This window comes from Zerene cesonia, chromosome 27 (assembly GCF_012273895.1).
Source record: "Zerene cesonia ecotype Mississippi chromosome 27, Zerene_cesonia_1.1, whole genome shotgun sequence".
Classification (NCBI taxonomy): domain Eukaryota; kingdom Metazoa; phylum Arthropoda; class Insecta; order Lepidoptera; family Pieridae; genus Zerene; species Zerene cesonia.
This window is the reverse complement of record NC_052128.1, coordinates 5653841-5673659: the sequence shown is the minus strand read 5'-3', so window position 1 is coordinate 5673659 and position 19819 is coordinate 5653841. Positions and strand designations below refer to the sequence as shown.

General features: G+C 33.4%; 1 protein-coding gene across 2 annotated transcripts in view; it reads right to left on the bottom strand.

Annotated features, from left to right (window-relative positions):
- Positions 1-19819, bottom strand: part of LOC119837444 (amphoterin-induced protein 1-like) — a 244556-nt gene that overhangs the window by 26608 nt on the left and 198129 nt on the right. For both annotated transcript variants that reach the window (XM_038363029.1, XM_038363028.1), the window contains one exon: positions 19204-19239. The gene's annotated coding sequence lies outside the window, so the exon portion shown is untranslated. The remainder of the gene's footprint in view (positions 1-19203; positions 19240-19819) is intronic.

Sequence of the window (19819 nt, the reverse complement as noted above, 5' to 3'; positions counted from 1 at the left end):
TTCCAGTTGTCCAGCTGTCTACGTACCAAATTAAATTGCAATCGGTTCAGTAGTTTTTGCGTGAAAGAGTAACAAACACACACACATCCTTACAAACTTCCGCATTTATATTAGTAGGATATGAGTAAGAATTTTCTTCAGATTTCACACAAAATTTCAATATTATTGCAATGTATCTCAATGTTTAAAAAACAGCACCAATGAGCAATTTTTCGCAATTTTGAGCAGCATTAACTAATATGTATATGTTGCAATTTTATATTCCCTCAATTGATAGTCTAACATCTTTATTAGACGGTGCCGTTCCATTAAAAAACTGGATATTCAGCCATTCAATGAACTATGCATATGATTTTGATCTACAACTGAGTAGTTTACTGAATAGATTTTACAATTGTTGAAATTTTTCTGTAATTTTTGCTTATATATAATGCACTAAATAACTAAAGCAAGCACAACTCACTAAAACAAATTATACAAATAAAATTAACGAACTGATGAGTTAATAAATAAAAAATAAATACGCAACAACGAAAATAGCAGAATACAAATCAAATCAAATCAAGAACAATACTGAAAACATTAAAAAAGCAGCAGGTATGAGAAGCGTGTCAAGCGACGCTGACAAAACGGAGACATCTCAGCATTATGCTGCAATCTTCAGGAACATTTACAGCGCTGCCTATCAGTGTACCCTTTATCACATGTATCTATAATTCATGATAAAATTGAAAAATTACAGAAAAATTTCAACAATTGTAAAATCTATTCAGTAAACTACTCAGTTGTAGATCAAAATCATATGCATAGTTCATTGAATGGCTGAATATCCAGTTTTTTAATGGAACGGCACCGTCTAATAAAGAGGTTAGACTATCAATTGAGGGAATATAAAATTGCAACATATACATATTAGTTAATGCTGCTCAAAATTGCGAAAAATTGCTCATTGGTGCTGTTTTTTAAACATTGAGATACATTGCAATAATATTGAAATTTTGTGTGAAATCTGAAGAAAATTCTTACTCATATCCTACTAATATAAATGCGGAAGTTTGTAAGGATGTGTGTGTGTTTGTTACTCTTTCACGCAAAAACTACTGAACCGATTGCAATTTAATTTGGTACGTAGACAGCTGGACAACTGGAATAACATATATAATCCTACGGGGTGCGGACTTACGCGGGTGAAACCGCGGCACGCAGCTAGTTATAAATACACAAGTGTGTTTCTTTATTTGTTTTCATTACACACAAACATTCACATTCCGACTAGTGGAGCCTTTTATGATATATGTGTATTAGCTGTAGCCTGTGGTTTTACCTATGTAGTACCTTATATTGTATATCCTAAAACGTTCCTCAATAAATGGGCTATCTAACACTCAAAGACTATTCCAACTCGCAGCAGTAGTTCCTGGGGATTATCGCGTTCAACCAAACAAACGAACTCTTCCGCTTTATAATATTTGTATAGATAGGAGGCTAAAGGCTCATTTCCATGGGTTTTACTTCGATTGCACGGGCAAATTCAGTAGCAAAGAGGTACTTAAATATTTTCACAATTTCCACATCACCAATTAAAATTCCAAACGTAGGCATTTAATGGAAATTTCTTATGTAACGAGGTGTGAACGTGAATCAGCTAATTCCTAACTGCCAGATTACTAATTAGAAACTTAATTCAAACCTAGATTAAGTGCTAAACGCCCTACGTTTTCACTTAATGGATTAAAGTTGTGATTGGTTTAAACAGAGTTATTTATACATCTGTTAATAGTATGTTTCAATTGAATCCACACATGAAAACTCTTTGTAAAAAGGTATGTTTGTTAATAATTATTCAGTTGTATTTTTATCACATAATATGACGTTTATCACGAATAAATTTTCTTATTTGTACAGCATTTAAAAGACATGGTACACTCGTCATGTCCCTGGCGTTGTGTGTGTGTATAGGCGACGCTAATTGGTGATCACCTATCATAAGGTGACGGGTCTGCTCAGTTTTGAATAATCACCTGGATCCCCATGTTGTGAGTCTCAAAAATTAAAGGTTCCAATGATGAAAATCTCCCAAGCTGAAATCGATGAAATGAAACGAAATAAGCTCTATCAAATGCAGCGTGTTGACGAATTCTCACAAGACATGAGTATGTCTTTTGAGTCTCCTTTTAGCACAGTCGGTCATCAACGATAAAAACGCATTGATTCAGAAAAGTGGAATAAGACGCAGGGCATTAGCTATGCTAAATGATCCTCAAAGTCAGACAAGTGAAGTGAAGCTGAGAAGCTAATACAATATTTACCCTCCAGCACTTTATATTCTTGCTCCGAACATCTTAAAATTAGGTTAAAAGTCGTGTAATGAATGCAAGTTTCGAGTTATTACTCCTTATCCAGTACCGTTTTGTTATGCTAAGTGAACTCGCCTTGTGAATTAAGCGAGAAAAATAATTAACATTTTCTTTAACAGTTAACTCCGGTTCAGTGCTCGAACGCTGAAAGTCAGTGTATTTCCTAGAATGTGGTGTATCGTGTATATTCTATCTTCATAAATAAATTCTCATGAATAGCTGTACAGAACTACTTACTGTTATTTTATCCACCATAATTAGTACACTTCCTGAGTATTCACAGAGCAGTTTAAATTAATTGTCAATTATTAATATATATAAAATAGCGGCATCATACAAAGAGGATTTGCACAGCGAAGGATTCGTACTGCAAATTAAATTTACAAAATTGAAACTGGAAAAGCGGAATCCATATTATATTACGTCCATATATTCGAGAGCATTTTCTTCGACGATAACTGAGTTAGGATTTCGAATGGAAACATAACGCAAGTATATGTTGACGTTAACCAAAAGTGTTTTGGCATGCCTTTAAGGTTTTCGGTGAAAGTTTAAAGTTATTAATTATATTTTAACACTCGTTAAACGCACTGTATTTACCACCTTTAGACTCGATTTTCAACCACTTGAAATAGACAGATTTAATTAAAATTTTGTACATACAATAAATTCACTTTTTTATGTCAGCAATGGAGCCATGAACATATGTACAGGCGTAAGGTTTATTGGACAGACCTTACGCCTCTATATATAAATGTTTATCATATTGTACTTAAGGATCAAGAATAAGGACCAGGACTAAATATTAACTCTTTTATTTTCATAGAAGCAATTGAGACTTATTATGGTGTCACATACATGTAAATAAACATACATACATAATATTAGTGAATTGTTTATTAATGCATGTATATATTTTTATTTGTTATTGAATAATCGAACTAAAAAATAAAAAAAAATGGCATTCCTACTTAAAAGTAAATATGTATGAGTGTACTATATACTTTAGTATCTGCAGTGGTCTTTACCATGGGTTTTATTATGTATATATTTTTATGCTAGAGCGGGCAACTGAACTGCTGCTTTGTCTCATGGTAAGCGATCACCAGCGATCAGAACATTAAATGGGCAAAGGAATAAACGGAATAGAAAATTAACTTCTCTTAATAGAAAATTTAATATAACGGTACAGAAAATTGAGCCTCCGGATTCCTCTATCACTCCAATCTTCTGTGAGGGTGTGCTTCTTTTTACGGTAAGAGCTAGCCCATTTCACCAGATGCCACTATTCATTCATAACTAGCGGTGTAACAAGCAGAATAAATCTAAAGTAAATCGTGTTATAAAACCGTTAATTCCGTAATATACAATCCACGTGTCGAATCAAATTTAAAACCACTTAAATCCTTAATGCCTCAACGTAAACTCGTGTAAAATCAAACACAAGATCTTATGTAAGCTGACCCTTAAAATAAAGGTATTAAAGTCATTACTCTGGCATTTCGGTATTTTTGCGACATTATCCGAGATTAAACGATGGCCAGGAAGGGTTAATACCGACCCCGGTAATGCAGGCGTGATGAGAAAATTTTTCATCACAATCATACATTTTTACTGATAACGAGTGGAGTTTCTGAATGCTTTCATAATTATCACATTACTTGGTATTTAAAGAAGGTTCCAGTAAAATACCAGTAGGGGAACAAAGGATCTAAATTATCTTACAACTTGGCCTAGTTTGGGTCATGTTTTCGGGAGTTTCTAATTTGGTTTGAAAATGTAATTATATTTTTTCTTTATATTAATGCTTTAATGGTTTATGACTCAAGAATATTAATCGAATTTCTGCTTTATTTCTATACGAAACAGGGTTTAATAATAATGAGTTCACTATTAAAAAAACCTTTCAGCATCTGGCTATAATATTCCGCAATGGATGAATGACAAACGTGTATAAAATATTCGTCAAAAAGTGTAAAATTAACTTTATCAGCAAATGGGGCATATGGACCCGAGTCTTTTATTTATAATTCTCTTCAACAAAATGCTCACAGACATCCCTGGAGTGTACCACTTCAGATATATACTCCAGAGTTTAAAATGTCAATAAATGACAACAATTTCCTAACCTAAAAACCTATTTCCTTCTCACAAAAGCGTCATTCGGTTAAAAATCGAGAAAAAAATCCAAAAAAGTCGAATTGAGACTTTTCTTGGCTTTTCGAACGTCAGATGGATAACATACTGAAATTGTCAGTACTAATAAAGTATTAAAACATTGATTACAATAACAAAGAATAATACTATTTGACGTACTATATATAATAATGCATCAGACGCTCTTGCATATTTATATATAGCTCTTTGATAATTATTTTATCCACAACAATATAATCCCTAGTATTTTCTAGTATTTTATTTTACGCGACTATTATGCATTTAGAAATTAAAGACTTTTTTACGAATTATAACGCGATTTATTCATTATATTATTAACCCGACGTTTCGAACACTTTACAGCGAGAGTAATATATGCCATATTACATATATTAGTAGACTAGAGTAAAAGCTTTATTAGTTACTATATATTTTTAAGACAAATGCGAAGACATTGTTTATTCCTTACCTAAATCTATCAAATCTACATTACGATTTCCCGTATAAGAGGAATAAATTACGAAGCTTGGATAAATAAAACGTATGTTATATTAAACTTATTATTTTGCTTATTTCTTTCATTAATTTATTTTGTCTGGTTGAAGTAAATTGGCATATATCTATAGAAATAATACTAACGATGTGATCAAGAATAGATTTTTTGTCTTCAAACGTTAGCTATGTGTAATCACTCAGGATCAACCTAAAAGCAAGACATACAAACAGTCAAATACGTTCGAGTTTATAATGTTGGTAAAGATTATCATTATTTTGAATTTTTTGTATAATAGTAGATAACTGTTCAGATGATTCGCTTGAGGGTAAGCGATCACTACCACACACACCATGGAATTTTATATGTCCACCAAAACAAATTTAAATATTTTTATTTTATATACATATATAGCAGTATATGCTATATAAAATTAATAATTAGATAATCCAAACGAATCATTTATGTATACAATGTTATACAAATATACATGCTAGTATAATCTTATTCCCGGAGTGCCCAAAAGACGCGTTTCCACGCGAACGAAGTCACGGGCACAGCTTGTATACAATATAATTATTAAATACCTGACCATTTAACAAAAGAACGAAGACTTTTCAAAAAGAACTTTACAAACTTTCTTTTAATGAAAGTAGCAATTACTTTGACGATCTATGAAAAAAAATTATAACTTTTAACTTAAATATTTCTCAAATAAACTCGTTATTCGTTAACAATTACTAGTACAAATTTGTGATTATTGTATTAGCATTCAATTACTTAAATGCATCATTCATTGAAGGCCTGTTTCCTTTTCCTCACTCCTCCCAATCCATTCCTTTTTACCAGTTGTCAATCCTTTCCATAACCCTTCCTGAATAAAAGCGGGCAGCACATTCGCAGAGGCACTACCTCTGAGCATGTTCATGGGCGGTGGTGATCGCTTCCCATCAGGCGAACCATCAGCTCAGATGCCCGCCACGACATAAAAGACATAGTATATACTGCAAACAACACACACAGATAAATGCTTCAGCATACATATTACATACATTGAAAAAATAATGCTACGATTTTGATTCCTAGGATAGGATATCCTACTAATATTATAAATGCGAAAGTTTGTAAGGATTTGTGTGTGTTTGTTACTCTTTCACGCAAAAGCTACTGAACCGATTGCAATGAAATTTGGTACGTAGACAGCTGGAAAACTGGAAAAACATATAGACTTTATATCCCGATAATCCTGTGGGATACAGACTTGCGCGGGTGAATCCGCGGGGTGCAGCTAGTATTCTCATATGAGCGCAGTAAATTATTTCAAATAGAAGCGAAATCAGTTGTAAAAAGCAGCTTCAGCATTATTAATACGAAATTCTTAAAAAACGGAGCCATGAAGATATTTTTATTTAACAAAACCCGTATCTCGAGATTATCTCAGCTCTAGTTATTAACAATTACTTGAATCCGGGTCAAGTCAAAAGTCGATTCTTCATTTAATTAGACGACTGGCCGTCAGAGAAGTTTCTGGAAAATTTTATTGTATATGTCGCCGAAAGGTTGCAAAACTGCTATATTATAATAGAACCCGCGAGATTGCAAAACTGTTGGAGAATTGTATATATATAATATTATATATTTGTTTGCAATTGAACGCACTATTTGTTAGGTTATAATGTTAATACAACGCATTCATTATTAGACGATAATTATAGTCTTTTTTTATGTCATATCGGGCAACTGAGCTGGTGGTTCGGCTGATGCCCGATCACCACTGCCCATCAACATTTGTCGAGTTGTGTCTATGCGAATGTGCTGCCCGCTTTTTAGGGATAAAGTAAAAGGAAAGAATTGACGACTGGATTGGACTAGGACGGGTGAAGAAAAGGACATTAAGTCAAAGTAATTATTGCTAACAAAATCTAAACCACCTTCAGATGATTTCATTCTTCATGTCAGAACTAGACTAATCAATTTAAATGGGACATAAAAAGAATCGTTAAAATCGTTTGAATTATAAGTAAATTTTACAAACATAACAAATACAATTGAATTGAGACAATTGTTTCACTATACTATAGTATATTATAGTCTATACTAAAACTGGCTGCGCCCCGCGGTTTCACTCGCACAAGTGTATCCCGTAGGATAATCGGGATATAAAGTTGTGTTATTCCAGTTGTCCAACTATCTACGTATCAAATTTCATTGCAATCGAGTCAGGAGTTTTTGCGTGAAAGAGTAACAAACACATACACGTACATCCATCCTCACAAACTTTCGCACCTATAATATTATTAGGATGAAATTGTCAAGTTATCAAATCTTCAGCCATTCGCATCACGCGATGCAACATAACAGGCTAGTGAAGCTTTACGTCATCCCGCCAAAAATATGAGCAAAAAGGAAATTTAAACTTCAATTTCGTAGGCACAAAGTATGAATTTCGTTAGTCTAATCTCCATCCGATAGTCGCTCTCTCTCTGGCGAGTCAAAGAGGGAATGCCTGTATACTTTTTTGAAGTTGGACTATTCAAAATATTTCCAGGAACGAAGCACAAACGATTATGATTTTAATAAAAATTGTGAACACCGGGAGCAGTATTTACCCTTCTTTTGATTGCAAAATAGTGTTATTTATATTATACTAGCCCACGTAGTCACATAAAAAGATAGTCACATAGAAAGTCCCAAAGTCTTCTTTGGTTTCCTTCTATCCTATGTCCTACCTCGGTTCTTAAGCTATGTAAATTCCATACAGATCGGTTCAGTTGTTTAGGCGTGAAAAAAAGTTTTTATGAACAAGGGAAGCGCTTGACCACAATCTCGCCTGCTGGTAAGCGGATATGTGGCCTAAGATGAAGCGCACTTCCCATTTATTCTTTCATTTCCTAGAATTTACTTGTTCACTCTATGTTTCTACTGAAACTCCTTTTTCGTGCTTATATTATTACTTTTTAATAAAATAAATTTGATGAAATATTATGAAAACCTTTTTTGTGTTATAATAGGAAAAAGGAACAATATCATATTCTTCACAGCCGAGATTATAGAACGCAACTTGTTCGAAAGCAGAATAAACAAAGTTAGAAAAATTACTCCATTAATTCTCTCCATCCATTGATATTGTATATTAAATTAAATCTATATTTTGCCCTAAGCATTTTGCCAGCAAAACAAGCTTAATAAACAAAATTTCAATTGAAGAGAAGAATAAAAAACAGCTACATATTTGATATCCTTAATTAACGGGAACTTTATTCATTAAAAACAAACACGCGAACGCAATAGCGGAATTCATTCCAATTGACAAATTTGCATGTATTTTCAATAAAATCGTCGGAAATATTGATGTAAACATGAAAAAATTAATTACTGCAGGTGCACCTGATGGGATGTTACGACCTAACAAATTGATCAACAAATCGGTGAACAAATCCAGCGATCAGTCGAACGATTTGTTTGGATTGGAGTCGAGAGAAGTTAGTTGTAACACAGTTATGAGTTTATTGTCTGTATTATGAACAATGCGTGAACATTTTATGTAACGAAGTAATGACACTGAAGTTACAAATTAGTAGGCTAGTATTACAGAATAAGTGTAAAAAATATACGTGTTTTATGTGTTATTGTCTTAAAGAGAGAGTGCATAAAATTAGCATCACCACATATATAAAGCAAAGACGTTGTTGTGAGTAATCTGTGCATCTACTGAACCGATTTTATCCTTATTTTACCAGTATAAAGCCACGTTATTTATAAGTATCTTAGGCTGTATCTTTATCCCAGTTGAACCAGACCGGCGTCCGGATGATCAGCTGGCATAACATATAAAGAGATGATACTATTTTAATAATGTATCTCTCATCAAGGCTTAGCATTAATCTTCGATTATTGGATCTTTTTAGTTCCTTCGATTTGTTACTGACAAGCTTTTCTCAGAAAATGGATAGCTAGAGCAATGTACCGCTGCGATTGTTGGATAAAGATTTATTATATCGGGTAGTAAGTATGGCTTTGTCAAACGGAACGCGTTAGCAGCACGCGTCAGAGCGCTAACCTGATGCTGCACTATGACATACTGTCATGTGACGCGGCAACCTACCATCAAACAGACGCTCTGGCGCATTCTTCTATCAGCAAACGCTGTGACGCGCGCTTAGTACACCTTCTATTTGTCAAAGCATATTGCATACAACAAAATTCGGCGTCAGGTTTGCGTTCTGACACGAGCTAAGAATGCGTTCTATATGACAAAACATTTAGCCTGTAGTACAACACAATTCGGCGCTATATTGCAGCGTCTGATTAGTGCTCTGACGCGTGCTACAACCACGTTCTTTATAACAACGCCAGTAGGGCATAGTATAACCTGGTATAGTATTATGATATCTGTGGTACAACACTATTCCGCGTCATAGCGAGGCGTCTGGATAGCGCTCTGACGCGCACCAAGAACGGGTTCTACTTAACAAAGCTTAATCAAAATAAGAACATATTGAACATATTTAAAGTCGGATATTAATAGTAACTATTTACTACTATTAAATTGTGACAACCTCTACATTATTCGACTTTTACATGGAGATTAACGTTACAGGCGGTATAATGTCTTTTTATACTTTTACCTATTCGTGTAAATCCGCATGAAGCACCTAGTTTTCTTAAGATATAAAACCCAAAGTTGTCTGACCGATCTAACAACGACCAGCCGATACTTCTGGACCGATCAGACTGAAATTTGGCATGCCACTATGATGTAAGTATGCGCTAACAAAGAATTTTAATAAATTCTACTCCCAAAGGGATTAAAGTACCTTGAAATATTTGACCACCTGCGGCAACAGCTTATTTTATATTGCTTATTGTAACAGAAACAACAAATGTTTGTATTGGTATGATACAAGTGCATTACCCGTTGTTCTTACGTGTCTACATCCGCAGTGCCCTACTTGCGTGGAAGTGGAAAAATAATAAATTATTTAAGGTAATAACATCAGACTAGCGCACTTGAAATATGTAGGTAATTATACTGCCTGGTACTAACTTATTTGCTGAGGGATTCTTGCGGTATAGAGGTATCACATTGAATATAAGTTTCAGTTATGATGTTGTGGATTGTTTAAGTTTTCTCGTTCACTAGTTGAAGCGTGCGACTTCGTTCATGTCTTTTTATTTTTGAGGTGATTCTTGTTAAACTTAACAACTTTAAATGTAAGATAACTTATTGAATGTGAGCACATTATTTGGATGGTTATGGAACCATACAAACTGTAGAAATTTTAAGAAAAAAAAATGGGTGTGAAATTTTGAACATATGCAGTGCTTTGTATAGTTTTATCTAATATCTAGCTTTTGGAGTAGTTTAATAGATGTGATACTTATAAACCTTCCTCTTGAACCACTCTATCTATTGAAAAAACTTCACCAAAATCCGTTGCGTAGTTTTAAAGATTTAAACATATGTAGGGGCTTGCGACAGAGAAAGTGACTTTGTAGTGATTAGCCTATTAATCTAATTTGTTTCCTGTGGCTTTTATTTGTTTGTGTTATTTTTAATTTTTGCCATAGGGAGGCAAATAAACATACTTTTAAATGGATTTTAACTAGAACTTTTAACTTCTGTACTAACAATATAAAGCTTTAGAGTTTGTTTATTTGAATGCGCGAATCTTCAGAACTACTGGACCAATGAAAAGTTGTTTTAACATAGGATACATATGTTTTAGAGTAAGGCTATATGTAGGCTAACATTGAATATAACTTGGTTGCCCCCTACAGCAAGTAATATACAGTAAGGTAGAGTGGTGATATCATCTTGCCGCTTCATTTCTGACCTGGCCCAGTAACGCGCTGCCGGCAAAAGGGTCGCCGACGTATACCAACCAGCTCCCGTGACCCCTTCACTAAAGCGGCTCGTCGGAACACAGTGGGGTTTTAGTCGGTAGGAATCCGACATAACCCACCTCCTTTCCCAGGGTGCCGTTTGTATCTATGTAAGATAAGAAAACTAAAAAAAAAGTAATGTGTATAATTTAATATGTTATTTTTTCATCTAATATCATTAGGTACAAAAACGTGAAACAAATTCAACGACAATGTCATGTCAATTACCGTTACAAGACGTACGGCGAAATAAATTTAACCTTTTATAAGAAATTGCTTTTGGCAATTTGCTTCAATTATTACGCGTTGGAGGATAATAATATAAGAATAGCGATGAATTTGTTACAAAACGCCTTTTTTATATATTACCTTAAGACTGTGAAAGCCGTTAGATTGTCTAACTCGCGATATTGTAATATGCCGACTAATTGTGATCCGTAACATACTGTTAACAATAAACGCAACTACGAAAGCAATAATTATAAATAGCACTTTCCTAACCCAATAAAACATATGAAACAACAATAAACAACAATTCGAAAGTACAATATAAGAGTAAACAATTCACTATGCGGACGTGACAAAAATCAACAACCTGTGTCGCCGTCCGTACGTAACTGATATCAGTGACTTATAGCCGAGTCTGAATAAGTTGGTAGTAAATAATCTGGAAATGACAGTATTGGAGTAACAAAGAATTTACTCCGTATATCTAATGTGATGTTTGAATAATTTAATTATTTTAATAGTGGTGGTGCAGTGGTTAGGCATATGGATCAGGCGGGGGTTCGAGACCGGACAGAACAGGGAATAAACTGATTTTTCAATTTGTTATTATTATGTACATTATTCAAATAACCACTGCTCAAAATACACGAAAAGAGGATATTTTATAATAGCGTAATAAGGGTTAAACAAATTATACAGAAAAAAACTAAAAACATACTTTTGACCATGAGAAACGAATAACAAGTAAAAACCAAAAATTAGAATAAAAGCTTTTCCAACTCGACCCTAAAATGGGTGATAAATTATAAAAATACACACGAATATATAATGTTGTCTCATCCAGATGATATATATTAGGGATTAAGCCTTTATGCCGTGCGCTTCATTTTTTCGTCTGTTGCAGCTATAAGGCTTTGGCGTGCTTTTAATGGAGTCTTGTACATATTTGTATATTATGTAGTCCAAATTTAAACATAATGTAGTAGTCCAAATTTGAACCATAAACATGTTGATTCTAAAGCTAAATAAATAAATGATTGAAATTCTCCTATCTAGGGATTTATGGAGGTCCGTATCCTTTTCTTTACTCCACTTCTTAATCCTTTCTTTATCCCTAATAAAACCCCGCTATGTTCCGCCGAGCCGCTTCAGTGAAGGGGCCACGCCGGTTAGTCTGGACTTCGCCCGAGACGCCCACAACCTAAGCAATGGTTAGATTCTAAAAAAAAACCTATATAGAAACTTCACAATACAACCATTCAGTCACCAATTGAACCAAACGACATTAAAATTATAAAACGATTAAAATAGAATGCTGCTAACATAATAGTAATTCCAACTAAATAATATTTTACATATAAGTGACACCATTTGCATCTAGTTATTTTGTTTGTTTATGCAAATGTTGGTTTAATGTATTTACATAATTAAATGCGAGCAATAAATTACTGTGTATTTGAAAAATTAATTAGATCATAATTATAGGCATTTGCTGAAATATTATTCAAATTTAAATGCGAAAATCGGATTGTGATGCAGAATTCTATATTGTGCTTGCAATGTTGCAAAACAATAATTTGAAATGTATGTTAATGTTAATTGCATTTTTTATTTATTTAATTATATCTTATACCTTTAAACGAGCAATTCTTGTATATATATATATAATTGGAATCTCGGAATCGGCTCCAACGATTTTCATGAAATTTAGTATATAGGGGATTCCGGGGGCGATAAATCGATCTAGCTAGGAATTTTTTTTAGAAAATGTCATATTCGTGTTTTTTTTCCTGACATCTATTGGTGAATAATAATACTATATTGCTTCGTAGATAGCTGGACAACTGAAATAACACATAGGCACTTTTTATACTGATATTCCTACGGGATACGGACTTAAGCGGTTTCAACTGCGGGTCACAGCTAGTGTATAGTTTAAATGATAACCAATTATTATTAATTAAAATCCATACATATTAGTGTATCAGTTGCACACAAACTAACAGCTGGTCTTTTAACCAGCTGCGTCTTAACCAAATATATAATAAAAACGGTTATGACCGACGCCCTTAGAAAAAAATGTTTTTCTAAACCTACGTAGTTTTTAGTCTAAGAATAGGTTGGCAAAGAGTATAGCGACGAGCGTATTAAGTGGACTTTGATTCGTTGAAGTGGCGAACGTGGCGAGCTAGCGAAGCTAGCGAACCGAGCGTTCCGGGACAGCAAAGCTATTTTAGAGTATTTCGTAAACAAACAAAAAAATGTATTGATTAAATATCTATGTAAACTTATTTGCGTTTTTAATTACGTATCGTAAAAATTTATGGTTAAATTAGTTTTGACCAACGACCTTAAAATCAATTTTTACTACAAAAATAAAAAAATTGTTTTTAGCTTAAGCCATCGGTCATACACACTCTTTTAGTTAATCAAGCCCCTAGTACATGACAGACAAAGGTCACTTGCTTACACGCAAAATTGTAAGGAACTCAATAATTTGTGGCGACGCTGTGTTAGCATTTGCGAAGTTTGCATGTTGATGACGTACAGACACAGTAACATATATTATGGTATCAATTCCTTTTTTTATGTATTTAAAAATACCCAAGGAGGCTTTGTTGGATTTATTCTGGTGAGCATATTTTGAAAAAGATAATAACTATGTATAGAAATGTACGTCAAAAATCTTTTTTAATTATTCCTTGAGTAGAAGTCATATTTTCAAAGACGACTTTCTTTTCTACGAGTTTGTTTGCATGTTTGATGGTAAGGGTTAATCTCAACATACTGGACCGACTTTATAAATTCTCATTTAAATCATTCCGTTATTTATAAATTCCCATAGATGCCGCTATATTAAAAAATTTAACATATATGACAATTAAATTTTCTTTGACCACGCGAGCGAAGTCACGGGTAAGAGCTAGTTATCTATAAATTTGAAATAATTTTATATTTATGGAGTAATACATTAATTACTTTTTTCTTAATCTTGAACCTTAATGACATTCGGATAGATTATACAATAAACTATTTTATTCTACGCGAGTGAACGCCCGTGTCACAGCAAAGTACATGTAAACTGTTTTATCCGTCTCAAATAATATTAACACATGCATTTCATATCCCGCATAACAGTGTGCTAAACTATTTCGAGACAAAGCGCGATAGTTTGAAAGTTTCACAGTTCAACTGTTCGCCGCTATATAACGTGGATAACAAATTAATTCGCTATTTTAGTGAGAGAATTGCATTTTAATATAATGTTACGTTAAATTTAGAAGACATATTTTAATGATGCACTTGGAATTTATATTTATAGAGTTTAGTGAAATGATATGGAAAAATAAAAAAAGATCGATAGAAATTTGTTTACAATTGCCGGCCTTATGGCTGTAAGTCATTTCATCCAGTCAACCGAAATGTAAGGGATATTGATCAATTCGGCCTCATAAAACTATCATAATCATGACACAATAATTATCATTATTTTAAAAATGAAAACGCAAAAACGGTTACCGTTAATTAAAAATTATCACGCAATTTGGGCCGGTTCGTTTTAAATATTATAACATTTTCGGTTTTATTTAGAGCACGTTGAATGCTCCAGTTATGTGTTAATGACTTTAACAAATTGAAAAATTATTAAATGACATTAATGACTCTGCTTCAATTTTATCCTGACATCTCTTTTATGTGGAAGATACCTCTATACCAATTAGTATGGTCGTGAGAACGTACCTGGGAAAAATACATATATTTTTCTAGCTGTTGCCCGCAGCTTCTATCATTTTCACGATATAAAATTTCATCCTCTTTGGGGGATAACTCATCAATATTCTTAGCGGAGGAATTTATGCAAATTATAATGTATCACTTAATAATTCACACATAAAATAGCTGTATACTGAGAACCCATAATTACTCAAATATGTAATACTAGGAACTGACAAGACCTCAACTCCACCCCTTTGATTCAATGAATAAGCGTATGACATTATTACTAATCTTTTCCCCAATTATATCGAATACATTAGAATATAAAACTTACTGTTGCCCGCTGCTTCTTTCGGGTGATATAATTAAATTATTATGGTACAAACTTTTATGTATTATTTTATCCCCTTGGGGATAGAATTTATCAAAATCAATTTTTAGCATTGACCTTCATTATAGAAGCTTTTAAAAAAAATTCAGACCATTTGGGCTGTGTGTTGTTAGATATAAAGGATACACCCTATCCTACTTCCTACTAATATTATAAGTGCAAAAGTTTGTAACGATGTGTATGTGTTTGTTGCTCTTTCAAATAAATAGCTTATTATGTAGTGCAGTTTGCGCATTAATGGGCCAATGAGTCACTGGCATCAAGGTAAGCCAATTAATGCCCAGAGCGCGTCAAGGTATTTCGTCTTCCATAAGTAGTTATGAGCTTCATAAGATCTTCATAAGATTGACATCTAGTTATTTTTTCGCTCAGTCATTTCGGCGTTTGAACACCATGTATAAACACTGTTAAGTTATACTTAAACTTGAAGCTAGCATCACTTTGCGTTTCCAACTTCTCCCCCGTGGCCAATCTCTTTGTTGAGTAGGTCTTAAACTTCGCTTTTAGCTGGAATGCAGATGGCTTGCTTTGAGTTAGGCGAATTGCTTAAAAATTTCCCAGTTAGGAGTTTATATTGTTTACTTTTAAATTTAAAGTGTAGAAAGTGCTAGGCCTTTCTAAGTACAATTAGCGAACTAATATAATATTTAATAAAAATAGAATATGAATATATAAAATACATTGTCAAAACAATTTTGTTCTAATCTTTATTACAATCATAACTTTTTTATGTTTTAGTCAACAGACTACTATCTTAGCTTCAATTAAACACCCTAGATTCAGCTAAACCCTCTAGGCTAGATAGAGGATAACCCAAACACCTAACCAACCCAACACCCTGGAGTGCACTCGTTTTATAGCCATCAGTATAATATTTCCGTCACGTGACCGCCCGCGATAACGGTTTCCGGCCCATCTCCTTCCGTTTGGGAAAATAAATGCACCATTTGTGTTTGCGATATGGCAAGTCCGAGATATTTTATTTTCTTCCCACATTTATTACGCGCCAAGGAAACAGTGCAGTTGTAATTTTATCTGTTTCTTTGGCGTTCTATTGGTTTGTTTGTATAAGTAGATAGTTTAAACTTCTTGTTCCGAACATATAGCTTATTTGTCAATTATAATGATACTATGAAAATGTAAAAAATGGTGTTGAAAAGGTTACCAGTTATCAGCTAATAGTAAACTTGGCTATAAATATGAACAATAATTCATCAATGCTTGAGTCTTTCTCCCATTACATCTCCTATAGGAATAACATTTAGTTGCTTATGACACAAAAATAATATCCTAAAATCTCTCCGTTGCGTCGTGAAAGAAAGGCAAACATACAAATAACACAGATTGGCATTAAAAAATATTAGTAATTTATAAGACTACCAAGAAGGCTGAATTTAAATTTTGTGCACTTGTATTTTAAAAACATGTCATTACAGGGAGTAAATAGACTTTCTTTCCGATTCTTCTAGGTAGTAGCGACTTCTCAATGTATTGTAGTTATTAGGTAATAATCTATTCATAAAGTGTTTTAAAAATGTATAATGCTTGAGTTTGAGTTTGAGACAGTATTATTGAATGCATAGAAAAACTTCACGTACAATAGGTAAATATATATCAATATGTACAAAGAACGAGTCCTCTTTAAAGATATTCGGATGTACGATTATATTGAATCCTCCTCGTATCTCAATAGATTATTTCCTTTCAATTCGTGTTCCATTACAATGGTATAATATTTACCTCCTACACTAGAATGGGAATATAATACTGATACACTTATATGAACTAGCTTTCCGCCGGCGGCTTTGCCCGCGTGGTCGAAGAAATTCCCAAATTATTGTTGTATTTTTGCGCGCTAAAAATATACTGTATATTAATATATACGCTAACTATCTCCAGATACAAATAACACTTTAAGGTCTCGCCGTATCGACGTGACAGACGGACAAAACTGTCGCATGTACCTAATGTGAGTAGGGATTTAACTAGAAATATAGCCATGTAGAATTAATATTGGAGGTATATGACTATGGTAAAAAAATCATTTATTTTTGGAATAGGCATGACTTTTTGTATCTTTTAACGGATTTAAAGGTGTCTATCATAACCCACAAAACCACGTACAATAAAAATTTCCAATCAAATAAAAATACACTTATCGATGATTCGTTACGAAAAGGGATAAAATTAATAAAGTAGGTGAAAGTCATGCCTGGATGCATGTTCCAGATCGTAATATTTTCCATTGTGACGACGAGAAGACGTAGGCTCAGAACCTTACTAGACGAAGGCAAGCTTATAGAATTTCAGATGCGGTGACTTTTTAAGGGTCTGTTATTTCCTGTTATTTGTAGAGCTTATACACATGATGTGATGGAGTCGGGTGCTAGTCCCTATGTATAGAAATGAAGTTAAAGAAATTTCCCTTTTTAATATAAGATATAAGTGTTTGTCACTTCTTCACGACCAAACCACTTAACTTTACTGAAATTTGGTATCAAAATAGCGTGAGACATGAAAAAGATATATTAAAACTAGCTATTACATAAAATAAAACCCAATCATATTTTATAATTTTTCAACAATTGCGTATTAACAAATGCTTTTAAAGCTTAATCTAGCACCGTTAAACCAACAAGCCATTAAAATATACCCACCAATTTCGATTTAAACGTGAATAACTTTAATTTATCATTGTGGCAATTTAAACGCAGTAATGTGTGAATTCCGAGGATTAATTTCAAATCAAATAGTGTCCAAATTATATTGGTTCGTTGGTGTGGAATCAGCGTTCATTGAGTGGCGCTTAAATTATATTCTCGTTTAGATTGATACGGTGGTGAAAACAAAAGGTAATGGACCGAACATGACATTGATATTGGATCGATTTGTCACTTGCAGAACGTGTCCATAATCACATCCAAATGGATGTGAACAGAAAGGCCTTTTCAATGAAATAATCACTAACGTCGAATCAATAGGGTTGCTACTTGGTAAATCTTTAACTAGTTAGTAGTGACAATCACGTGTAACACAGCGAGAGCGGCTTATGATTCTCGTTGACTCACCTATCTGTGTGAGTAACCTGTTTATGATTTTGAATGTAGTTTCCGTTTCTTGGCAAACAGAATGCGTTCTTAGCGCGCCACAGAGCGCTGACCTGACGTCGCGCTATGATGCTGAATTTCGTTAACACGAACGAACACGCTACTGGCGTTGTTAGATAATACGTTGAATAGCTGGATGACCGAGCTTTGCTCGGTATTATTTTTTTTTTAAATTGCGTTTTTTGGAAATTATATTTAATAAAATAAATAAAATAAAATAAAAATAAAAAATAAAAAATAAAAATTAAAATTTTTTTTTTTTTTATGTATTGGATTAAAATTTTTCTTATGTATGGAAATTATATTTATGTATTATTATTCGCCAATAGATGTTAGGAAGAGTCATAATAAATTGGGACTATTCAAACGCCTCCTATTTATTAAAAAACTAAGTTTAATTCGATAAAACACGAATAAAACACGAATATGACATTTTCTAAAAAAGATTCCTAGCTAGATCGATTTATCGGCCCCGAAACCCCCTATATACTAAATTTCATGAAAATCGTTGTAGCTGATTCCGAGATTCCAATTATATATATATATACAAGAATTGATCGTTTAAAGATATAAGATATAGCGCGCGTCAGAGTGCTTACCTGACGCAGCATTATAACATTGAATTGTGTTGTAGTACGCGCTACTGGTTTTTTAAGATAGAAAACGTACTTTGTGCGCGTCAGAGCACTATCCTGATGCCGCGCTATGACGCTCAATTGTGTTGAACTTCGCGCTACTGGCGTTGTTAGATAGAACATGTATATTGCGCGCGTCAGAGCGCTGGTCTGATGCCGCGATATGACGCTGAATTGTGTTGGACTACGCACTACTGGAAAATCTTCCAAGATTGGAAATAAACGATCTTACCTTTTTAAATTTCATTGGCATGTGACTTCATGTTTTCTGTAACAAAAAAGAAAGGTGTTAATACAATGCAATTTGAATATATTTCATTGTTTAATAAGCCGAGGGATATATATAGCTATACTACTAATAAAAATAAATAATAATAAAATTTCTTTATTTGTTTCAAAAAGTTTCACATGATATAGATATATATATATTGCATTGAACCCCACACTAGGATCCCCTGTGTTGTGAGGCTCAATCTCTTTCATCGTATTACATAAAAAAGTAAATATTTAATTATTACATGCCATTTTGAGTATTGAGTTGAGTGTATGTGTGTATGTGTGTGTGAGTGTGTGTGTATGTGTTTGTATGAGTGATTATATTCATATTAATAGTGCGTTAATGTTAAAGTTTATATTTTAATCAAGAAATTATTGTAACGAGGTTTTCAGTTTCTAAGTAGTCTAGATTAAATAGCCAATTTGTAACAATTTTTTTACAGCGGAACTTAGTCATAGGATAGATATTTAGCTTTTTGTTCAATTTTAAATATATATAAGTATGGTCCCATGAATATAAACGCCTTGCTACCGAAAGACATATTACAGCTATATTTTCCCCACGTCGGTTT